Source organism: Vespula pensylvanica, chromosome 14 (assembly GCF_014466175.1).
Source record: "Vespula pensylvanica isolate Volc-1 chromosome 14, ASM1446617v1, whole genome shotgun sequence".
NCBI classification, from domain to species: Eukaryota; Metazoa; Arthropoda; class Insecta; order Hymenoptera; family Vespidae; genus Vespula; species Vespula pensylvanica.
The window spans coordinates 2,021,741-2,047,929 of record NC_057698.1 but is presented as its reverse complement, the minus strand read 5'-3'; the positions used below and the strand labels follow the sequence as shown (position 1 = coordinate 2,047,929).

At 37.8% G+C, this 26,189-nt stretch overlaps 2 long non-coding RNA genes across 3 annotated transcripts in view; one reads left to right on the top strand and one right to left on the bottom strand.

Moving 5' to 3' along the window:
* LOC122634245 overlaps positions 1-26,189 on the top strand; it is a 226,712-nt gene that overhangs the window by 143,933 nt on the left and 56,590 nt on the right. The window contains exon 6 of one of the 2 annotated variants that reach the window (XR_006328341.1): positions 9,592-9,896. The exons of the other annotated variant lie outside the window; for it this stretch is intronic. This is a non-coding gene — a long non-coding RNA (uncharacterized LOC122634245). The remainder of the gene's footprint in view (positions 1-9,591; positions 9,897-26,189) is intronic. 2 annotated transcript variants of the gene reach the window in all.
* On the bottom strand, positions 12,803-18,888 carry LOC122634246. The gene is made up of 3 exons (XR_006328343.1): positions 17,999-18,888; positions 13,421-13,817; positions 12,803-12,934 (listed from the first exon to the last, which is right to left on the bottom strand). It is a non-coding gene; the product is annotated as an uncharacterized LOC122634246 (long non-coding RNA).

Sequence of the window (26,189 nt, the reverse complement as noted above, 5' to 3'; positions counted from 1 at the left end):
GAGAGAGAGAGAGAGAGAGAGAGAGAGAGAGAGAGAGAGAGAAAGAGAGATTTGTTTTCAAAATCCATCTTAATTTTAAAATCTTAATCGCTCTATGCGTGTGTCTGTTTAATTTATAAGTAACGTTATCGGTAATGAACGCACATACATACGTACACACGTAGACATTCACAAACACGATCATATATAAATATCCAGGAACATTTATACGTAATCGATGGTATTTCTGAGATCGTAAGAAAATTCCCGTACTCTTGTGGTGTCAGGAGAGATTACATAAAAGAAAAAAGAAAAAAAAAGAGAGAGAGAGAGACAGAGAGAAAAAGAAAGAAAAAAAAGAGAGAAAACAACGACAAGAAGAAAACGAAAAAAGGAAAAGGGAAAGAAAAAGGAGAAAAGAAAAAAAAAAAGACAAAAATTGACAAGAAAAAAAAAGTAAGAAGAAGAAAATAAGAGAACGTTAAGGGGAACGTAACGCAGGTCGTAGAGATAAGACTTAGCTCGAACATCGTTGAAGCACGCGTTGACGTCGTACGAAAGATGTACTTACAATAAGAGCTCATTTTGAACGAGCTCAAGAACGTTCGGAGGTGTCGAGTTTATTGTTGAAATAAATAAAACCGTAGCGCGAAGAAGAGAATTTCGGCAAGAGGAGAGTTGATCTCGCAGCGTTAAAACGCCTTCGCATTTTAAACAGAATCGGTAGAGGGAACCTAAGGAGAAAAAGAGAGAGAGAGAGAGAGAGAGAGAGGGGGGGAGTCTTTTCGGATAAGAGAAGAAATTGATGGCAACATAACGGAGAGCGAAATCGCGAACGTAATTACGTCGGACGAACGACGGATGATTCGCAAATCTTAATGGCTGGATATATATATATATATATATATATATATATATATATATATATCGAGGATATGGTACACACTTAATATCTTCATGGTAGCCATCGTATTACCCACGAATATTTGTCGCAATTTGTTCTCGGTGGTCTTTATAAAATTTTTCTTCAATTCGACTTCTAGTGTTACTTCGACGAAAAAAAAGAAGAAAAGAAAGATTCCCACCACCACCACCCCCCCCCCAAAAAAAAGAAACAGGATATCCGTACAATCCTCTTTTATCTCGTTTTTAGCGATGATAAAAATGGGAGAAAAAAATTTAAATAACGTATCTACGCATTTTACTTCGTATTAATTATATCGTAGAAGAATGAATGGTCGTAATTAATCAATTATCTCTAAACGATTATGTTTACTCTCGGTTTCCTTTTCTTTTTTCTTTTCTTTTCTTTTTTTTTTTTTTTTTTTTTTTTACGTATCCCGTAATATCTACTACTTTCGATCGAGCTCGTTGAAGAACATCCTCACGTACTAACTCGGAACACGCATTATTTAACCGAGAAGTGGATGGACATTTTCGTTATCTCGGATGCTTACGGAAAATACGAGACGTAGAGCGTTAAAACGTCCGAAAGAAGCATCCACCTTGTCGCCTTCGTCGACGGTTGCTTTCGAAATCGAATTATTTATCCGTCGTAGTCGTGCGATATTGGAACGAGCGATCGTAAAATCCGAAAGTCGCCTGATGGATCTTAAAGTTCTTCTCTTCTGGTTATGGTGTTAGTAGCAACGACGTTGCCGGTATTAGTGTAGTCGTGTTGGTATTGGTGATAGCGTTAGTGTTAGTGGTAGTGATGACGATGGTGGTGCACTCGACTCCACGATTCGGATAAGACCGAAATTGATGAGGGAATAACGGCTCTAAATCGCGACCGAATCGAGTATAATTAGGGTGAGCTCGAGCACGAGAGACCTCGTGCTGGATGTAGGAGGATGCTACATCCAAAAGCATCTTCGTATACTCTTCGTATCCCTTTTCGTCCATCGTTCGTTGTTCGAATCGAACCCTAAAGTGCACGCACACGTTTAAAGTAAGCTACCGATATCGTTTCCCCTGCTAAAGCACCTAAGATTAATAGCGAAATTATACCATTAACACGTTCGTTACCATCGTTCATTTGCGAAATCTTCCCATCCAGAAATTTACTATCAGCTGATTATATATTACGGTCATTTAAAAATAAACAGAACGGGACGGAGTAGGCGGTGTAGGTGGAAGGGAGAGTAAGAGGTAAAAGAAAACAAAGAAAAAAGAAAGAAGAAAGAAATTCTCTCTTCGAGTTTCACTACCGTTTCGCCATACGTTTGAAGGATGAATCTTATGAAATCATATCTTCTTCTCTTGATCGTCCCGATGTGGATCATGAAATATCTCGAAAGTGATCCGAGTCGAGTCGAGTTTCATGACTTTTCGCGCTTCTTTATCGGCGTAGATTTCGATCGAAAAGCAAGACCGACGGAAAAACTTACGATTTCTCTCGCTTTAGCCTTCCCACCGTGTGAGCTCTCCCTAAAACGATACGATCTTAACGTCTCAATTATGAACGCAATTTCGGCGTTGTATCTCGCGTTGATTGAGCTCGTGAGATACGGTCGAACGATCGTTTTTCGTATATATGTATAAATCTACCTTTTTACATACACACACGTATACATATATATAAGAAACAGAGAGAGAGAGAGAGAGAGAGAGAGAGAGAGAGAGAGAGAGAGAGAGAGAGATCACGGCGCCTTTCGTAGATCGAACGTATACTTCTCGCGTTACCATAAACACGAGAGCGTTTTAATTTTATACTCGCGATATTTCGCGAGCTATACGTTGTGACTTTCCTCTTATCATTTGACGTATCGAGAAACGCGAATGAAACCGTGGTCGGAAAAAGAAAGTCGACGAAGAAATGACTCTTAAAAAATAATATGTGATTGGTATTTAATCATTGAAGTACGTGGAATTAAATTTTTTTATGGGACGAGTTTCAATGATGGCTGATTAATACCGACGTGTATTAGATACAATATATTTATTCGCAGAAAAAGTCTATCGCGTTTTTATTTTATTTTATTCTATTTATTTTTATTTGTTTATTTATTATTTTTATTTATTTATTTTTTTTTTTCATTTAAAAACAAAAATATTTCTTATATCGCGTAGATGAACAGAACAAAAGCAAAAATGGAAAACTCCGAATGAACAGCCGATAATTTCACCTGGCGAGAAATAATAAAAAATACGAACATTTTTTTTTTTTTTGATCGAGCGCATAATAAGAAAATCATCGAAGTGTACAAAGGACGAAGAAAGATATTGATCGAGTATTAACAAGACGAAATATTTTTTTTTCTCTTCTTTCATCTTTCTCTCAAGACAAAAAAAAAGGAACAAAAAAAAAAAAGAGAGAGAGAGAGTCGATCAAGACTCAAAAGATCTCGTAATAGGAAAGCTAAGTTCAAAGGTCGCGTCAACTCCTCGGCACCTGCTTTTCCCTGTCCCTTTCTTATCCCCTCCCAGTACCTAAGAAATCCCTCATATAACATCCGTTAGTCTCGAAGCGTTGAAACGGAGGGAGGACATGCTTTGTCGGCGCGAACGGTCTCGCACTCTCGATTCGCTTTTCGTCGCCGCGATGGAAACGCGTCAGCCGGAGGAAGTAGTGTGCACGCGTGTTGTATAGTATAGGTATTCTGCTCTGAGTGCAACCAAGAGAAAGAGAGAAAGAGAAAGAGAAAGAGAAAGAGAAAGAGAAAGATAGAAAAAGAAGGACCTGCGTCGGCTTGCTGTCGGTACTTATACCGTCTCACTGGCTGGCAACGCGCGTCCAATTACCGACGGGACCGGCGTGTAATACGAGCTTTAATGTCCAGAGGCAGCGGCTTATTAGTCGGTGGAACGAAGAACAGAGAAAAGAGAAGAAGAAGGATAGAGGAGGATGGAGCGAGGAAGAGAAAGAAGCGAACGAATAGACCCAACGGGGTGGAATATCGTTTTGTTCTTTTTTTTTCTCCCTCTCTCCCTTTCCTTTCCTTTTCGTTTGTTTATTTCTCTTTTGTTTTTGTCTCTTTCTTTTTCCTTTTTTTTGCTTTCCTTTTTGCTCCGCTCCTTTCCTTTCCTTTCCTTTCCTTTTCTCATTTTGTTCATTCTCTGTCCCTCTCTTTCTCTCTTTTCTTATTTTTTAATTGCAACAATTAAAATGTCCGATCTCGAGGATAAGATCTTGCGACAAGATAATTCGATATGAATGAAAAGTAATGTTAAGTTAAAGAGAGAAAGAACAGATATAAAGAGAAAGAGGAAGAGAGGGGGAGAGAGAGAGAGAGAGAGAGAGAGAGAGACTGGATGAATTTATATAAGACTTGAAAGGAATAGAAAAAAAAGAAAAAGAATAAATAGAGACCTGATAGAAGATAGATAGATAGGTAAAGAGAGAAAAAGAGAGAAAAAGAGAGAGAGAGAGAAAGAAAGAGAAATTCAATGAGATCCTTCGGAGGTGAGATGAAAAATACAAAGATACGTAAAGAAAGCCGATTGTTATCACGATGGTAGGAGGATAAGTTGGCGGCAAGGATAGACGGAGAAAAGAGAAGAAAGAAAGAGTTAAGGATAAATAAAAGAAAAAAGGAAAGAGAGTGTACGAGAGAAAGAGAAAGAGAGATCTATGGAACCGCTACTAGTTTTTCTTGGCAACGTTACTATTGCGGCGGTCTCGATCTGACGCGATCGTGGCGGCGGCGATCGCTATACCTTCTTTTCCGGTTTCGATTATCGATCGTGTTCGATGCCGACGACGACGATGACGACAACGACGACACCGACAACGACACGACGTCGAACAGGAGGAAGAGGACAAGGAAAGTTCCAAGGAGCAATGTCAGAAGACTCGACGCCGCCGCCGCCTCTCTTTAGGTGCATCTTTTATCTGAACGCATGCCGCTCTCTCCTTCGTGCGAACCTTCTTTATCGCCTAATAAATTGCGAGCTACGTTTGCCGGCGCAACCACGTGCGACCGATCATTGCTTATAACGTTGAAAACTTATGGGATTTGTAGTATTTAGTTATAGTATATACGTAGATCATTTTTTTTCTTTTCTTTTCTTCTTCTTTTTTCTTCTCCTTTTTATTTCTTATTTCTGTTCCTTGTTTTTCTGTTTTTCTTTTCCTTTTTTTTTTTATTACTTTTTTTTTTTTTTTTTTTTATCATCGTACATCGAGAAAGCAAGCATTTAAGAAAGCTCGATCGGATTATTCTTAAGTGATTCGTTTTAATCGTCGCGCGTAACATTGTAAGTTGTAGTATTTAGTTTTATTGCAAGTCGTCGATCGCTATTTTCTTTTGTTATTTTTGTACTGTGAAACTCATTAAGTAGTCGATCACATTTTTGTTGAATGAGTTATTTGAAAATCTTGTTCGATTAATGCGATTATTTAAATCGTCTTGATCATTCCGTACGACGTTGAAATTTATGCGATTTGTAGTATTAGATGTAGTATACGTCATAGATTAGTATTCTTCTTTCTTTCTCTCTTTTTTTTTTTTTTTCTTTCTTCTCTATTCTTGTATCGAGAAACTAATCACTTAGGAATTGATCATATTATTATTAAATGATTTGTTTTAAGACAGTGCTCGATTAATGCGATTATTTAAATCGTTTTAATCACAGCATAATGACGTTGAAATTTATGCGATTTCGTGTAATATTCATCGTAGATATACATCGTAGATCATTATTTTTCCTTCTTTTTCTTTTTTTTCTTTTCTAACTAATATCGAGAAACTAATCGCATAGAAGTCGATTACATTATTATTAAATGATTCGTTTTAAGAGCGTGTCCGATTAAAATCGAACATATCGTTAAATAATTTCTTTTAACATCATGTTTGATTAATGCAAATCTTCCCAACAACTTCAAGAACGCTAAATTAAAACTTCAGCTTAAGATCATCTAAACTTTAGAAGTAATTTAATACAAAAAAAAAAAAAAAGAAAAGAAAAGAAAAGAAAAAAGAAAAGGAAAGAAGAAAAGAAAGTAATATCTAGTTTCAATCGATTGTTCATAAAAAAGAAAATTTATAAATAATAATCGAATCAACAAATTTTCTCGGATGATCCATGAAGAATTCAGAAATTTCTCGGGCATCGTGCCAACTCTCTCTCTCTCTCTCTTTCTCTCTTTTTTATTTCTTCCTCTCTTCCTTTCTCTTCCACTATAAACGATTCACCGCGTTCATACATACATACATATACATATATATATATGTATACACATATATCGTATATGTGTATATCCAAGTACGTGAGTGGCGGCATATGGGGAGCGTCGATCCGCTAAATATTACATCGCGGCTGATTCGTATCGTCGCTGGCCGTGCGCCACGACTTACGAGTTCCCTTTCGAGCGACGATCGAAATCGATTTATATGAAACAGCTTGACCGATGTATCGGCCAAGTGTACGTACACCCTCGTCCAATACGAGAACATTTGCCAGATCGTTCTGATTTATCGTTTCAACAGAGAGAAAGAGAGAGAGAGAGAGAGAGAAAGAGAGAAAAAGAGAAAGAGAATATAAAGGAGTAGTCGTAAGTTGAACGCGAATAGAATCTAAAAGGCTTCCTATTCGAACGTTTGTACTCGCATATAACATTCTTAGAAAGTAATAAATAAATAATTGAGTTTTCTTAACGGGAAATTCTAAATAGTCCTTTTCGAAAACAAATAAATAATTTCTTATTATAAATCATTTATAGATTATAAAAAAATATTCTTGGATAATCTTGTCAAGCTCGTGAAGAGAAAAGAAAAAGAAGAGAAGAGAAAAGAAAAGAAAAATCGATCGATATAATTTTTATTAGATGAATTAGTTCTCGATCTAGTTACGTACGAGGTATGATGTACCTACATGAAATATCATCGTCGTAACTAATCGTTTCATTTCTCGTTAGTATAGAAAGCATCGTAGCGTGTGTAGTCGTTAAGAAGTAGAGAAGAAGATAAAGAAAGAAGAAGAAGAAAAACAAGAAGAAGTAGAAGAAGAAGAAGAAGAAGTAGTAGAAGTAGTAGAAGTAGAAGTAGAAGTAGAAGAGGGTTCGAAGCGTGTACACACTTTGATCGCGCATTTGCATTCGCACGCTTTAACCGTTGTCGAGCCGTGACGAAGCATTTTGCGTGACATCCAAAGGCGACGTGTTTCTTCTAAGTAGCTCGACTTGTTAGCGATGGAACTTGTGCAAAGTCGTGTCGTCGATAAGGAATATTATATTTCCATACAGAACGTCGAACATAAAGAAAGAGAGAGAGAGAGAGAGAGAGAGAGAGAGAAAGAGAGAACGTACGTAACCTAACTGCTTTGAATTTGCTGCACCGACGATGGTTCGATTTACCACGACGACTTTCGGATTATATTGTAATCGTGATCATAACGACACGTTGCTCCTCGTTTTACGAAACACAAACTTTTTGCTTCCGATCTTGTAAAAGAAATAAATAAAAAAAAAAAAGAAAAAAGAAAAAGATACAGTCATTCTAAGGTAGAAATAGTATACGTATTTATATACCAAGTCGAAGTAAGTAAGTAAGTAAGTAAGTAATGTTAAGTAAGTAAGTATGTATCGTTTCGTGGCACGATCGAGAAAATACTTGGAGAAGCATCGAATATGTGTTGTTGTTCACGGCAAAACGGGGTATATGTCAGGTATAATCTGATGTAACGATGAAAAATTCTTACTCTCTCCATCCCTCTCTTTCTCTTTCTCTCTTCTGAAAATGGTAAGAGAAAGAAAAGAGAGAAAGAAAGAGAGAGAGAGAGAGAGAGAGAGAGAAAAGGAACTCTCGCACAAGTATATCTCATACACCGTAAACCGTAAACGTAGATAGAAGTTAGCGTTCACGGGGTTCGTCTAGTTCGTGACCACCGTATCGTTCCAGGGATTTAATTCACGTCTCTCCGGCCTTGCCAGATTCGCGCTTGATCTCGTCTTGCAAGAGGCACCGTTTCTAGGTTTCATTCTCACCGGGAAGAAAGAGAAAGAGAAAAAAGATCGAGAGAATGAGAGAGAGAATGAGAGAGAGAGAGAGAGAGAGAGAGAGAGAGAGAGAAACAGAGAGAGAGTGAGTGAGTCGAGGAGGAGGCATTATCTCGTAGAGCCCACCCGTTAAGAAACGAATATGCGCTCGACCGCGGTCCGATTTGCATCTGGCGCTTGTTAGCCGAGTGTAGTAGTCGAGAGCGATTTTCTTAGAGCCATGAAAAATCGATCTAATCTTCGTTGGGTACCTTCCTCGCGTTTGTCGGATCACCATCTGCCAGGCTATGTTACGACACCCTCTTCTCTCTTTCTCTTTCTCCTTCTCTTTTTTTTCTCTTTCTTTGTCTTTCTCATAAACACTTTTAAACACGGTGGAAATCTTGAATGAGACGGAACGATCGATAACTATGTTTTAATGTAACGCAGATGTGTGTAAGAGAGAGAGAGAGAGAGAGAGAGAGAGAGAGAGAGAGAGAGAGAGAGAGAGAGAAAACAAGAAAAAAAAGAAGAAAAAGAGATAGAAGGAAATTCTCAACGATTTTGATCGAAGGATGAAAAAGATACGAAAGGGAGCGAAAGGGCAAACAGTCACTAACTAAATAATTTGGATTTGATTTTGATGAAATTATCTTCTTCTTTTTTCTTTCTTTCTTTCTTTTTATATTATATACGAATTCTCGTGAGTTCCCATCGCACAAGACTCAAAGAAAAAATGATAGAAATAAAAAAGGGGGAGAGATAGATAGAGAAAGATTATATAACATTCGATTCTACAGTAATCGACGATGTTTCGTCGTTCATTGTAAATGCTTCTTCTTCTTCTTCTTTCTTCGTTCTATAGCAACCGTTTCTAAATTATCGCTTGGTAGGTACTTGCTCAAAGGAGTGCGAGCGAGTAAGCTCGCAAATTATTATTTACCGTCGTGATTTACGCAAATCACCGAAGATTTCGAGCCACCAGACACGCGTTTCACCTCTAAACTGCGATTACGTGCTCTTATACTCGCGTGGACGCAAACGTTTCGCAAGTTGGAGCTCGATAGGCGGGGGAGTAGGTAATGGGACGCTCGATCTTTATTTCCTTTCTTTTTTTTCTCTTTCCTTTCCTTTTTTTTCCCGATTTAACCAGCGAAAGTAATTTCTGCAGTTTCTTCATTTTCAGGATACGCTAGTACTTTAGTAAAGCGTACGTGTGTGCGTATAATGCATGCATTTGCTATTTTCGATGGATCATCGTGTTAAGCATTAACACCATCGATCGAAAATCTTTATTCAAATTTTAAACAAGCGATTAATATATTTTTTATCCTTTACAATTGTAACTTTACATTTTTATTACACATTGATGTATCTATGTAACGATCATAAAGCTATACTAATTATCGTTTCATAAGTATCATACGTTTTAAAAATTCGATTCGATGGATATCGTGATGTTTCTTTTTTTTTTTTAAAAAAAGAACAAAAAAAAAACAGAGAAAGAGGAAAAAAGAAAGATCGATAGTAGAAGCTATAGATCGATTCGACGACTGTTGTCATCGTATCACGAGATATCACGAGCTCTCGCCCCCTTTACCATCGTACGGTAACGGGCGAAGAGAACAACGTGCGAACAGGTCGCGCCGGCGACTCGATGATTACAAATGTAGCGTTGACCCCGGTTGTTTCAGGGTCACGTGAGCGCTCCAAATTATATAGAGCGAGATCTGGGGATAGCCAAGAGCCCGTAGAGGACGTGATGGCCCGATCGTGGCTAGGTCATCAGCCGCATCTCCCAATCGTTCAACCACACACATTCATCCAACGTATTGAGTATCGATGATCCACCGATCCAGGCGTACCATCCAACAAGCCGTTTCTTCCGCTATCGCAATGTTCTTCGACGATAACCGAAGAGATACGATCGAGACTTTCAGTCCACGATCATCGCGTGAATCATCGTTTCCTTCATCGACATCAATTTCATCGTTCGCAAGTTAGTAAATTATTCTTACTTAGCCTGTCTCACAACGATTACAGGATTATCGATGCCTTTGAATAGTTAAACCGTATCATTTATTCGTATAATCTATCGAAGAGATCAGGATCAAAAAGGATAATATTTATTTAACAAAATTAACGTTATTTAACGGATTGGAATCAACGATTGTGTAGGTGGAAATAAACTTGAAGGTATCATCTCTGTTGTAGCTAGTCTGGAATGCTTGATCTTTTACAGAGAGAAAGAAAGAAAGGAGAGAGAAAAAAAGAGAGAAAAATAGAGAGAGAGAGAGAGAGAGAGAGAGAGAGAGAGAAAGGACAAACGTGTAAGAAAGGAGAATCCCTCTTGGCCATCTTGAGAATTCCTTCGAGATGGTAGTCGCTCTATATATATATCAGTTGGACGAGGGACATATTTCGAAGGCGTCCTATTTATTTATTTTATCCGACTGCATGTTGTGTCTGTGAGAAAGAAAGAAAGAAAGAAAGAAAGAAAGAAAGAAAGAGAGAGAGAGAGACAGAGAAAGAAAGAAAGAAAGAAAGAAAGAGAGAGAGAGAGAGAGAGAGAGAGAGAAAAGAGGAGATTAAATTCTCCCTACATACTGTGGAGCGTAGGGTTAAGTTATGCATCTCGGTCGGTCCCTCCCCCCACTTCTTCTGAAGGTACTTATCTTCGAGGCATCTTCCCGTGTGTGCCCGCAGCGTACCATCTACCTCCCTCTTTCCCTTCCTCCCTTTTCCTTCTTCCTCTTTCTCCCTCTCCCTTTTTCTCCTTCTCTCTCTCTCTCTCTCTCTCTCTATCTCTCTTTTTTCTCAAGGGAGAATGCGTCGCGAGAAGGGGGTCGTATCCACATTCGCATCCGTAAATCAAGGATTAAATAAAATAGCCAGCTCGTGTGAGAGTCAAATGAGACCTCTCACCCCTTTTGCCCTAAGCGCAAAAAAATGGCAACGATCTTTCTCGACTTTTTTAGACACTGATTTGTGTTTGATTGGGCTTCTTCTTCGTATTTTTCTGTTTCTTCTTCTTCTTCTTCTTCTTCTTTTTCTTTCGTTGTGTTTTTTTCTTTGTTACTGTTATCGTCGTCGTTGTCCTTGTCGTTGCTGTTACCGTCGGTGTTGTTACGCGAGCAATGACGCATCGATTTGTTTATAGAGGTATTTAACCAATTGCAAAAACATTTCGTTCGAATATCCTTTTGTTTGTGAGGAGTCCTTCGTAGTTACGGATTATACGGGTATGTGATAAATGAAAATAAGATCGAGGGGTTATAGGAGAGACGTTTCACACGCGGAACGACCACATTCGATGTAACATCGCCGTCCCGTTGGACTTACGCTCACGAGTGGCGTGTAAGGACCATTGCTAGAGTAGATACGTGTTGCACTTCCCGAAGCACTATGTTGCAAGTAAAGAAGAAGAAAAAGAAGAAGAAGAAGAAGAGAGTAAGTCTCTCTTTTTCTCTTTCTCTCTCTCTAGCAGCATCGCTTCCGGCGTGATTCGAACGAGTGCCACTTGTTCTCACTCCTGCCGTGCGATCGCGACCCTATCGCCGAACTCTCGTGCTATACTCACGCTTAGATTTTTAAAAAGCCTTCCTGTTGGAACCATAAGTTATTCAATATTTATTTCTACGAAAACAAAAAACCCGTAACGTTTCAAACGACAAAATTTAAATCACGAAAGCGCTAGACGAAATATTACCGATATCTTATGCAATAATTTACATAATACGTATCTATAAAATCTATCTATTTATATAATATATATATATATTTTTTTTACGTTATTCGTTAGATATAAAAAAGAATTATAAGAAACAAAGATGAAAGAAGTAGGTTAGAGAAACTAAATTAGATTTTAGAACAAATCGTTAATAGTCTTTCTAGCAGAGTTCGCTAATCGCGAATAGAGAGGTTTAACGACGTTATTGTACGTCCGTATGCGAGTCATGAAATAAAGTGTAAGAGCGAGAGGGATGTTTGAGAAGGGTATCGAAGAAGAAGAGGAAGAAGAGGAGAAAGAAGAAGTAAAAGAAGCAGAAGGAGAAAGAAGAAGAAGAAGAAGAAGAATAAAGAGAGAGGGAACGGGAATTACGAGGACACCTCGTCGTAAAGATGAAGGCGCCTCTGCTCTCAGGCTTAGCTCGCGAGAGCAACTCGCGCTCTCCCTTCGTCCAAAGAGAAGACGGCCTAACCGTCCAATTGACTCCCGTATATACCATGGAGGAAGAAGCATGATTCAACCGGATCCGACTACCACCTTCGCTACTGAGACGTCGATTCTCTCGTTCCTCGTGACCCAAACAAATGAACGAAAGAACGAACGAACGAACGAACGAAACAAACAAACAAACAAACAAACAAGCAAGCAAGCAAGCATGGTAAATATTTCTATAATAATAATAATAATTATTATTATTTTATATTATATCGGTTATAATTTCTCGATTGAAAATATCCATGATTATACATTTTCAATTGGAAGAAATTTATTGGTATAGTATTAGGGTTAAAGAGTTTCGTACCACACGAAGAGATCCGATGTTCTCTTCAATTTGAATTTAAATATAAGCAAATAGAAAGGATAAAAATCATAATTATTTCGTTATTTATATATATATATATATATGATACGTATGTATCTATCTTACTAAGTAGTTTTACTAAGTAGAATTTAATAAATTAATTGACGTATCATCGATACAATCGTTTCCGCGTTTACAGCAATCTCGTGCGGACGACGTTCTTATTTATTTTAATAAGTTACGAATTTATTGGTATAATATTAATATAACGGAACCGAACGACACGATCAGATTCCATTTATATTTGATTAAATATCGGGTAATAGAGTGGATAATAATTATAGAGCTTTTCTATTACTATATTCGTCATTTATTTATTTATTTATTTATTCATACATATGTTCTTACGAAAAAATATTAATTATCGGCGTCTTATTGATACAATCCTTTCCGAATGAACGGTAATCTCATTAACGGACTATGTTGTTATTTGCTTCAATTATATCTAAAACATTGCCGCGTTATTGCAACAACACTTCCATATGGAAATATTATTATATGGGAAGGGAGGAGGGGGTCTCATATTAGGCACTTCAGTTTCATTGATTAGGCACCGTTAGGTGCTGTACTAAATGTAGAAAAATATAAAATTTGTTCAATTAAAAATTGTTAGGAATTTTCGTTGCTTCACATGGCTCTCTTAAGGAGATGTTGTTGAGATCGAAGACCGCGAGAATGTAAGAACGCAAAGAATTTCGAAAGCGTTCGGTGTATCGAGAGCGCGCAAATCGGTAATAATTTTTGAGATAGCCTTTCGGTTTCTCGCATCTTCTTTAACGCGAACGAATCTCCATTAGCTTTCACACGAGGATCGGGAGAACTCTTATTGCGAGTTTACAGTGTGTGTATGTGTGTATGGGAGAGAGAAAGAGAGAGAGAGAGAGAGAGAGAGAGAAAGAGAGGAGAGATTGTAACAACGTAATCGTCTTACTTGGCCCCGAGGATGATTTCGGAATCGGAATGGTCCTAGTAGTATAATACTCCAAGTAGTTATAATTCGATGATATCCATGGAGTATTCTCAAAAAAAAAAGAGAAAGAGAGAAAAAGTAGAAAAAAAAATAAAAAAGTAGATAGATAGATAGATAGATAGTGAATTTTGTCGATTACGCTCGAGAATCTTAACTCGTGCGTAGAAACGTACATACGTAAAATATACTCGACGAAGAAGTATGCCTCCAGGCTTTTGGTTAACTTCACCACCACGAAATGTACCTTTCCAAGTGTTGAGAGGAATAAAGTTTAATGGGCACCTAACCCCTCCCTGCCTGACCTCCATCCCTCTTTGCTTCTCCTCGCTCCGCTTACCCCAACTTCTACGTTGTGGTTCTATCAATCCAAAGCGTTATATCGAATTATATATTATATATATATATATATGTGTGTGTGTGTATGTGGATACATACGCAGTGCGAGAACTCGACGATTTACTCTTCTAAACGCACCTATTCGCGAACCATGCGATGCTCCGCAATTGGAGAAAGTCAAACGCAAGATGTTACGCCGTTGTAAGATGCGTATATGTGTACGAAAGGTTACGATTATGCCGATATACGTATATCCTCGAGAAAAAAGAGAGAGAGAGAGAGAGAGAGAGGGAAAGAGTGTGAGAAATATGGAATGAGACAGAGATGAAGGAAAATAGACAGACAGATAGACAGACAGACAGACCAATCTGGACGGACAGTAAGATCGACAGAAATAGACATCTAGATGGACGGATAAACGGATGGAAAGAGAGAGAGAGAGAGAGAGAGAGAAACTTGTGAAATCATCTGGAAGATTACTCTCTCTCCCTCTCTCGTAACTGATTTTCAATTTTGAATATCTAACTTTTCCATCATTTTATCTGGATCGTCGATAATTATCGAATCCTTTCTCTCTCTTAAAATCCAACGATCAACCGTAAACTCGAGCTATCGTTCTCATCATGACTCGAATCATCTTCGTCGTCGTCGGAACAGCTTCGTATTCGTTTTACGAAGGATGCCTTGCGAAAGTTTTCTCAATCGTGAGAGAAGAAATACGACGATTTCGCGCGGGCCCGATCGAATCGAATCAAATCGACTTGACGCGACTCGTCGCGACGAAGGTTACGTATCCTTCGTGGAATCGTGTTTGTTCATTCGTAAAGAAGAAGATTCAAGAGGAGGAGGAGGAGGAGGAGGAGGAGGAGGAGGAGGAGGTGGGAGAGAGGTGGAGGAGAACGATCGGTATCGGTACACCGTGACGATTTCACTGGCAGAAAAATCGACGTCGTTACGCGCAAATCGCTCGTTAATCGTGCCAAACGAGAGCCTCGCTAATTGTACGCGTAATAATGGCAGCTGCCCGGGGCCAGAAGACGCGCCGAATAAAAAGCAAGTAGTTCACCTCGTACCTTTCTCTCTCTCTCTCTCTCTCTTTCTCTTTCTGTCTTTTTCTCTCTTTATTTATCTCTATATTTCTTTCTTTTTTTCTTTCTTTTATTCTCTTATTCCAGCTCATTTCGACTCGTCATCGTGATCGTTGCTTCGTTGAAAAAGACGGGCCAAAGTCGGCGACGTTACATTTACGAACTGGTTAATCGAAACGTTCCAATAAAATATCATTTATATATAGAAATTATTGAGATCTGCGATAGGAATTCCGAATCGAATTCATTAATTCTTCAAGTTTCGCAAGGCTAACTTATTTTTCGTTTGGTATTATCGTCGTTCGTCGAACTCGTATTTATACATCGATCGTGATACATCGATTATCAGATTAATTTCTTATCTCTCGATCGATACCAACGGGACAAGATCTTTTTGTTTTGTTTTTTTTTTCTTTCTCTTTTCTTTTTCTTAAGGAATACCAATCCAGTTTCCTAAGTAGAAAATTTTTTATTTATATTTCTACGTACGCACATGCATACCTGTCGATATGATCTCGATTCGTTCGAACGTTATAAGTTTCGACTGAGCTAACGGAAAAAACGGCGAATATATGCCTATCTCTTTCTCTCTCTCTCTCTCTCTCTCTTTCTCTTGCTTTCTACGACTCTCTCGAACGCGTATAGTCTTCTCTTCTTTCTCGAAGGAAAGCTCAGCTTCCGTGAGCTACCGCGCCTAAAGCGTTCCACGAACTCCTCCGCCGATAATTTCCCCTTTTTTATCGGTGAGATCTACGCCATAAAATGTCTCGGATATTCGCTGGTATCGTCGTAAACCTTCGACGGACGACTCGGTCGTGCAGGTGTAGAGCTCTCGGTCGAGCTCTCTTAAGGTCGAAAATAACGTCGAGTGTCTTGCGACATCGGACGATCCTCTTTAAGAGAAAGAGAGACGAGAGAAGAGAGAAGAGAAGAAGATTCGCTCGAAAACGAATTCTCTCGGCGTTACGAAACGCGAAGCGAGTTATCGAAGCTTCTTCTTCGATGTTCAACGTCTGATCGATGATCCAACGACGTTTCTGGAATATCTTTCCCTCCCACTATCCTCCGATCGCTTGTGAATTACGTGCGTGCATATTTATGAGAGAGGAAAAGAGATAGAGAGAAAAGAAAAAGAGAGAGAGAGAGAGAGAGAAAAAGAGAGATAGATAGAAAGAGAGATCGGTGAGATTCGCTCTCTTTCCTTGGCCGGTCACCCGTTCGAGCTCACGTCCGGTCGTCAAACCGAAATCGGAGACTGTCCTCTTACTCTTCGTACTTTACGAGCCGTAAATTACGCCCGTAATCCACCGACGGACTCGAAGAGTGCCTCGTAAAGCAGCACAATTAAGAATCCCGAACTCCGAACTTCGGCGACAGCGCACTGCCACGAAACTCGAGAGAATAAGAAGGAGAACGAGAGGGAGATAGGAGATGCTCCAAATCGAAATAAAAATTACAAAAAAGGTTGAAGAAACAGGCAGAGAGAGAGAGAGAGAGAGAGAGAGAGAGAGAGAGAGAGAGAGAGAGAAGAGGAATTCTGCTTTTATTAAAGCGAAGAACGTGACGTAAATTTTTGTATACAGGTATCATCTTATCGTTTTCACTCGAGAGACCTTCCACGCTTCGACGTTTAATATTCTTTCGAGAATAATTATTATAATTATCAATCGCCAATTATGGGCCACTTATCTCGGGATATCTATTTTAAAAGCAATGGTAACGTAACGTCCCAATAAAATGATCTAAAATTTAAACTTTATTCGGCTGTTAACGACGTGCTAATAACGTTATTTTACGATAATTATTAATCAACGTTTAAAAAACTTATGAAAATTTATCTTGCGGAAAGGTTTATCGCAATTGCCGATACGATTATCGATGAAAATATTTCTAAATAAAAAATGAAGAAGTAATCTCGTAACGTTTGGCAGAAAATTAAAATTAACAAAATTTTATGAAACGCCGGGGGAATCGAATAGATACGAGATATACTGTAGTAACGCAAATACTGAATCTGTTTTTTTGCATCGTTATTGTGACCTCAATTGATCCTTACAAAAAAAAGTGAATCCCACGCGCATTAAGAAGATAAGTACACCCTGTAGAGATATACCTGTATGTATATATCTAAGTGTATTTATATGCATATATATATATATATATATATATATATATGCAAGACGATTATACTCGCGCGTATATCAGGCGTGAACGAGAGGGAAGGAGGGTGGCCTCGTTCGGAAGATTCGAATCTAACGGGACGTATACGGCGAAAGATAATGACTATGGTGATAATATCGATATTATTATGGACTGACTCAGGGCCGATGCAAAAGGGTTAGAGTGGGAGAGGTCTGGGGAGAAGTCGAGGGTGAGGTGGGAGGGAAGGTGGTGGGCTCTCTTGCAGACCGTTCAAGGTATGTATATACAATCGAGTCGCGATATTCGAACCGATAGACCCGATGAAATACGGCCGATGATAGTGGCGAAGACACGCGCGAGAAGCCAAGACGAATTATCATCGTTCCGTACGAGTAATTAATTATTCTTAGCCATCGAGATTCCACAGATTATTTTCAAAAGATTCGATTGAGAGAACGAAGAGGAAAATAAAAAGAGAAAAAAACAAGAGAAGAAGATTAGTAGATTTGTAAATAAATAAATTAACGCGCTCGACGATTTATTTCTTTAAGATGAACGATTCGGCTAATTAATAAATTGATCAGATCGTTGAAAATACACAAACGATTAATTTATCTTTCCGATTTCCGTTTTATCTGAAAATAGCGAGAGGTTGTTCGTTTTACGTCGAATAACTCGTTCAATTTCACCCACGTTTCGTGAACCTATAAGAGAGTACTTACCTAGGGAAGTATCTCGTTACGCTTATCTCGAAAATTTGTAATTATTATTAATTGCAGAAAGATCGGTTATCTCGATGATGGTTACGTAAAAAGGAACATTACGTGACTCGATTAAAAAGGGCCGAGTTACATTTCGGAAAGGAACCCGAACGAAAGCGAACGAAAACGAACGAACGAAGTTGCTCGATCTTGAACGCGATATAAATTCTTGGAGGAGCCATGAGGCCACTCGGTTTTTCGGTATTCCTTACCGAGGTCGAACACTCGAGAAGAGGACTCAGCTCGATTCGGCATGGCACGACTTGGTTTGGCTCGAGTTGGCTCGAGTTGGCTTGGCCTGGTCTGATCTCGCCTGGTCTGGTCTGGTCTGGTCTGGCCTGGCCTGGCTCGTTATTTAAGGCGATCGTTAAAATTGATTACGAGACTGTCTCTCGCGAGTTGCGTCTCGCTACATCCCACGCAGACTACGGTGACGCGTAAATAATCAACGCTACGGTATCCACCGTGTTACATTAATCAAGAGATAGTCGGATGCTCGCGGCGGCATCCGGAGCATACTACCGGAGAAGATCTGAGAAATCGTGTCTGTCTCTCTCTCTCTCTCTCTCTCTGTATTTCTTTTTCTTTTTCATCCTCTTCATATCCTTCTCTTGCTCCCCATTTACCATTCATCCAGCCAGTTTCGTGTGTAGTCCTTCATCGTCTCTAAAACGACACTTAATGTCATTACTCTTTTTCTCTTTCTCTCTTTCTCTTTCTCTCTTTCTCTCTCTCACTTTTTCACTCTTCATGTTTGTTATTCGTATCAATAGAAACGCGTTGATCTTTCTTGTTATTTCTTACTCTATCTCGTTCTCTCTCTCTCTCTCTCTCTGTCTCTCTCATCTCGGTGCTTTCAATTCTCACGTTACAAAATCGAGAGGTCACTCGCACCAGTTTCGCCTTTCACGAGAGAGCGAGAGACTCGCGCGAATTCCCCGTTCTTACCTCTTACCGTTCGAGGAAGCAATGAATCTAAGACGTTTAAAAAGGTTATCGATGAAAATTACCTATCTATAGACCGATACGAGAGATATACTTTAGGTGTTATCTCGATAATTGACGATTATCGTACTAATGAGAACGATAACGAGCACGATAGTAGAAGGTACGAATCGTTTACATAGGTTTATCTTCTTCTTTTGAAGATCTTGCCAACGAGTTAGCGAAGAGTATCGAGTAGATTTTCAGGAACTCGTTGAGTTACTCGATTACTCCTTAATAAATCGATTAATTCCATCCTGTACATATCTCCTACCGTTAGGATATATACTTACCTATCTTTATATATGTATATCTATATATTTGTGTGTATGAATATCTATCGATGATAGTCTTAATTATTATTATCGTAATAAGAGGAAGGTCTCTCTCTCTCTCTCTCTCTCTCTCTCTCTCTCTCTCTCTCTCTCTCTCTCTCTCCTTCTCCCACCGATGCATCGTAGATTTAATAGATTCTCGTAATATCGTCGTATGACGTAATTTCTATCTAACGTTAGGGTTAAAACGAATCGAATTATAATCAAGGTAAATACATAGTAAATACGCGGATAAATAGAGGACGTAAGTACGTACGAGTATAACTGTGGAAAAGAAATAACTTTCCGGTGTTTATAAATTCAACGTAAATAGATGGAAAATGCTTTGGGATATCCGTGATCTCACGATTCATCGTGATTTTTGATTTTCTCCACAAGCACTGACACGCTCGAATGAAGTCATTCGGTTATCCCGCATAATCGTACGTTATAGAAAGAGAAAGAGATAGGTAGAGATAGAGAGATAGAGAAAGAGAATGAAAGAGAGAAAGAGAGAGAGAGAGAGAGCGGCAATTCTCACAGTCGAACGGTTCACCGTCGAGATCGAGAGCCGATCGAATAATTCATACCGATTCGCGTGTGCCTCCGATCGCTGCTGTTTCTATAGATCGTTCGATTCATGTGTCCTCTTCTCTTATATACCTTATGTATATATATATATATGTATGTATACATATATACATGTGTGTGTAAATATCTATACCACGAAAAGAAAATGCAAAGCACGCCGACGGCGGTCCAATTGATGTCGCAGGGAAAAATCGGCTTGCTGCGGCGAAAGTATTATCCGATCTTGGCGATCTTGATCGGACTTTCTTGCCATTGGTGAGTCGATAAGATTCATCGTATTCATGAGTTATGCTCTATCGACGTACTTACTTTCTCTTCGTGGTATCGTCTATTTTCGGTATTTTCGAACGGTGATATTTGTCTAAGAGTATCTCTTGTAAAGTCAAACCAATCGATTTCGTGAAATTATGAAGTATCAGAGAGAAAGAAAATTATATTCGTGATCCTTTTAATTCAACGCTGTTTAACAAGTTGATTGTTTTCAATTATTATAAGAGATCGAATTCAGAAGAATATTGTTAATCGTGATCGTTATTAAAAGAGCTATTATCACGTAATAAGAAAATGCATACAATTATTATCATTATTTAATCATCGTCGTCGTAGTCGTTATTAAATTAGTATTATTTAATCTTTCTTATGTAGTATATAAGATGCTACAACCACAAAAAAAAAGAAGAATATTTTCTATAGGTTCAACGATACCTCAATGACTGTATAATTAAAAAATTGTGAATAATATTCACGCCTTATTAAGTGATATAAACCGAATCTGAATATAAAACAAGACGTGATTATCGATTTAAAATTTTAATTTTATTATTCAATTTAAATAGATTGAGCTTATTAAGTTAAGCGGCGACTAGGCAATATAATTCTACTTTGTTATGTATTACGTACTTTCATATATTTTATTGTAAGTGTGTAAAGCATACAAACTGTTGATTATTAATAAAATTCCTTACGAAAAGAAGAAGAAAATAATAAAAAAAAAAAAAAAAAAAAAAAAAAAAAAAAAAAAAAAAAAAAAAAAGAAAGAAAAAAAGAAAAGGAAACAGAAAAAAGAAAAAAAAAAGGATCGAACAGAGATGCATAGCAAATCGAATCTACTATCGTAAATTCAAATCCTCGATCGTCGCGAGCCGCTTAATTTCCAAGAATTTTTCCCATGCTCAGCATAAAATAGGTTATTAATTAAATATGAATAAAATTAATAAAGCTAGCAATTTTAAATATTTACAGATAATTAAAAGTGAATTAAATATAAATTTACAATTCATAAAAGGGATGAATATATTAAAATTAAAAATGCTTCGAAGGTAATAACTACTAATTAAAGTCCGAAACGAAAGAAATAAGTACAGGTGAAAGATATAGAGAGGTTTAAATGTCTAGATCTAACAATAAATCAGCTTGAAAAAGTTTCTAGAAAAAGAACAGATTTTAAATGCAGAACGTGACGTGTGAAAGAGATAGAAAAAGGAGAAAAGACAAGTGGACAATGTTATCCCGTACAGAGATCTTGGAATGACCGATGGAGAAGAGATATCGAACGAGAGACACGGCCTCGTAAAGATGAGGGAAATTTATCGCGAGTGCACTTCGATCCCGATCGATCGATCGACTTCACGTAAAGATCGATTTCCGTTCTTCTCGGTTTCGCGACAGGTATGTACCTATGGGTATGTAAGAAAAAGAAGAGATAGATCTCTCAAAGATCTTCTTAAAGATTCAACTTGTTACGTCAATGGGAAGAGAGAAGGACTTTGATCAGCAATTAAGTTGACCTTCGAGAAAGAAACCTACTTTTTATTTCTTTTCTCCGTTTCCGTTTTCTTTTCTCTTCCTCTCTTTTTTTTTTTTTTTTTTTTTTATTATTATTATTATTATCATAAAAGGTGTAAACGTAAATAAATTCGAAATTCGAGAGATTAGAAGGAACTATTAAAAGAGAAAAAAAAATGGAAGAACAAGAAAAAAACGAAAGAAAAAAGAATGTAATAACAACGTCGAATACAATACATTATTTTAATCTTATTTCTTATTCTGATAGGTTCTCTTACATAAAAAAAAAAAAGAAAAAAAAAAAGAAAAAAAAAAATAGTCACCGTCGAATTCAAATACGAATTTCGATCGATAGGAGAACTTCTTATATTACCTGCTATATAATCGAAATCGCATAACGAAATTAAAAAGTTACATCGAAATATTCGTTTTATTCGCTCCGAGGACGAGTTTTAATCGTAAGAATTGAGAATTCCTCACGTGGTTGACGTAATTCAGCGGCTCAGAAGAGATATCTTGAAACGTGGTGGGAAAGGAAGGATCACAGAATATTGTGGTTTGATACTCGCGCCATGGCTATTTCGCATTATTTATGTAATGCATATATTCATTTTTCTTAAATCCTTAGCGCAGGTCCAATATAATTCGCATTTATACGAATATAAATTAGACGTACGCGCTTACCAATCCCATCGTCTTTATTTATTTTATCACGAGGAGGGCAATTTAAGCGAGCGTCCAGAAAAGAAAACGGCCAGACCCAATTTCGCCCACCCACGCAAAAGGCGCGAGCGCGAACGCACGCGCGAGTATCGTAGAAAGTTTCTCCGTTTGTCTTCCGGCGAATTTGAGAAAGAGAGAGAGAGAAAGAGAGAGAGAGAGAGAGAGAGAGAGAGAGAGAGAGAGAAAGAAAAAAAAAGAATAAGAAAATATGACCAGTGTCGTTTCGTCGTTTCGTCGCTCGTACGCAAATCACCCCCTACCTGTGCGTTCCCCCTTTCTATCGAAACGACTCTCTCGTTGAATTCATATTTTTTAATTAGCCGCGAAGTTACGGCCACTGTCTCGCCTCGTTCCATATACACGATCGTGCATCATTCCGTTACAGCTGAATGTCTCTTACCACTTTTTTCTTACCTCTTTTCCCTCTTGGCATGCATCAATTACGTTTATATGGTTTATTCGAATACGATGGATTAAAGAGGAGTATGAGAAATTTCATATATATGTATATATGTATATGGATATATATATATATATATATATATATATATTTAGGTAAACTTTTTTTGAATCATTACGTGTAATATATTCAAAAAAATTTGACACGTGTAGAATAATCTAAAAATCTTATATAGAATATATATACGTACACACATATATACATAGGTATATGTGTGTGTGTGTGTGTGTGTATATATATATATATATATATATATATATATATATATATTTATATTTCCTTCTTTTTTTTGAAGTCCAAAAGTAATCTTTTTATAAATACACGTGCTCTCGGATTGATATCGAAACGGAGAATCGAGAAAAGAAAAAGTTTCAAGGAAGGAAGAGATCGATCGATGAGCAACGTTCAGAGATAGTTAGAGAAAGAAAGATAGATAGAAGGGACAAAATCTAAAATTCCAACGTATCGTCGCCGATAAATCAACGACAAATAGAAACGTCGTTTCTTAGTTAAACTTCTTACATCTCCCCGGTCCACGATAGCTCGCGCACGCCACGCTACTACGATTATATTCTCGATAAAATTTATAGGCGATCGGTGTCACGAATTAAATCATATTGCGTAAGGATAGTACCTTGGAATACGCCTTATTAATCTACTATCCTTTTCTTCGTCGCTTTATCTCTGTCCTTTTTTTCTTTCTTTCTTTCTTTCTCTCTTTCTGTTTTTTTTTTTGCCCATCCAGTCATTTTATTACGCGTCCAAAAGGAAGTTCTTCGGTGATTCTTCTTTCATGAATCATAGATCATTTGGAAACGTAAGAAACACGACATTTTATTATTGTTATTAATTTTTTTTTATTTCTTCTCATTTTTTCTTGTTTCGTTCTTTTTCTTGTTTCTTTTTTTTTTTTCTTCTTCTTCTTTTTTCGTTTCGTTTCGTTTCGTTTCCATCGAAAACTCTCGACACTCTCTTCTCGTTCAACTCGTGTCCATAACTACGAAGAAAAAGCTTTAACACGTCGAAGCTATCGGGCCGGTTAATTAAGACGAATGTTCCGTAAAGTGAGTTCCCGGTTCTTTTAAAAGTCGGCCGAAAAACGAGAGCCACCGAATGCTAATTCGTCGATCCGAGCGCGCGATTATGCGCGAGGTTAAGTTCCTTTCTCGCTTCGAGACGTCGGTATTTGTGGTGTTCAAAAGAAGAAAAGAAAAGTCTCGTCCGTTGGTTTATAGGATACAAGATGGAATCCAGTCCGGGTCACTTACATATATAAAATACTATAATATTGTAAATGTGAGACAAAGAGCTCGTTAATTATAACGAATTATCGTTTGATCTCAATTGATTCGTCATCGACTACGTGTTACGAGTTCGAAGTCGATTTTTATTCGTCTCTTCTTTTCTTTTTTTATCTTCTTTTTTTTTTTTTGATCATTACCTTACGCGTCATCGTTATTAAAATAATGGCGCGACCGTTCTCACGTTTCCGGTCAACCGTGTAGTAGTAACATCATGGACTATAATGTACATTGTAAGTACATACGAGAAAATATCGTTCGATGGCTCGAAGGAGAAATTAGAAAGGAGAAAAAAAGTTCCCTCTCTCTCTCTCTCTTCTTCGTCTTCTTCTTCTTCTTCTTCTTCATTTTATTCTTTTTCTCCGTGGCAACCCTAAAAGCTTGGCTCGGTAGATTGAGACGACTCTCTACGGCCGAGTATGGTGTTGTTTATGAGGTCGTGCCCGGCTATAGAGTAAGACGTAGCTTATGGGTAGAAGCCGTGGGCTCATTAAGACGTACCGACCGTTCGTTCGTTCGTTCGTTCGTTCGTTCGTTCATTCGTTCGTTCGTACGTTCGTTCATTCGTTCGTTCGTACGTTCGTATGTTCGTACGTTCGCTCGCGCGAAAGATTTTATTTTTCACGACCAAATACGATAGTCAGCTCGCAACTGATTATAAGCTCAGTGGTGCTCAGGACACTCAGTTGTTCGGATAGATATATTCTTACCTTACTTACTTACTTACTTACTTACTTACTGTCGATGATACGACGAGTTTTTTCGTACCGTGAGAAAATGCCAGGTCACGTTGAACCATAAGCGAATAGAACATCTCCTCGGTTTTTATTATTAAAAGTAGTAGCTAAGTGAGTATCTATCACGCGATCGATATAACGCGTGAATCATATGATACACATCCTGTGTGATTAACGTTTCGTGGGAGAGACTATTTCTTAGTCATTGTTACTTCACGATGTCGTTTGCTTTTTTATATTTTTTCTTTTTTTTCTGTCTGTCTGTCTCTCTCTCTCTCTCTCTCTCTCTCTTCAATATTACCAATCTAACCAGTTTTATTTGACTAACTTTTGCGTTTTAAAAAATAATGAATCAGAATCATATCGCGCGAACAAATTTATATATAACAATGATATCAGAAATGATTGAACGTTTATCAATAATAAAAGAAAAAAGCTCTATCGAACATTATCACCCTTTTTATTTTATTCGTTATTATCGTGATCTCTTTTCGAGACGAAGTATAAAACGAAGTATTTGTCGAAATAAAATTAAAAAAAAAAAAAAAAAAAAAAGATAAGAAAGAAAAAGAAAAAAATAAAAAGAAAACGAACAATCGGATATCGTCTCGATCGACAACAAAAGAAATCGACATAAAAATCACTTCGTATTTTATTATTTTTTTTTCTTCTTTTTTTATTTATTTATTTATTTATATTTTTAAGAAATTCTTATCGAAACGAGAAGAAAAGTATACATTGAACGATGTGATATGATCGAAGCTCGAACGATTACCATCGAATATTTCACGCTTATGTTCACAAAGGATACGTTAGATACAAGTCTGAATACATAAATAAACATATATAGATACAGACATCTACCCATATAAACATTTTCACGTGAAGTGATCGTAGAAGAGCGAGAACGTAAAATAACGCGAGAGGATCGTCGTTTATAGCATTAGAAAATCTCATCTCTCTCTCTTTCTCTTTTACTCTTTCTATTTCTCTCCATCTCTATCTTTCTTTCATACCATGGTACAGGTCGCGTGCATCGCCAACTCGAACAGTGGGGTGCAAGCGTGTCCATAAGAAAGAAAGAGAGAAAGAGAGAGAGAGAGAGAGAGACAGAGAGACAGAGAAAGAGAAGGATATATACTAAGTTGTAGGGCGAGAAAGGGCTCGGTGAGATTGAGACGACTTTGGTCGACCTAGTAAGGGGGTAGTTTACGAGGCCATATAGCCCTTGATATTTACAATGATGTCGGACGCGTTCGGTTAAAATCGTAGTGTCGCGACCGCGGCGAGGGCTCCCCACTGGGTTTACGCTCGACGTACATCTTCATATTACATCGGGCAAACCGTAAACATCGTTGCATTGGATGGAGATTTAATTTTCTTCTTTGCGAACGATACTCGCGAGGCAGCTCCAGTTTCTTCCATCTCTATAATACTCGATGTATGTATGTATACATGTATGCGTGTATGTATGTATGTATGTATGTATGTATGTATGTATGTGTGTA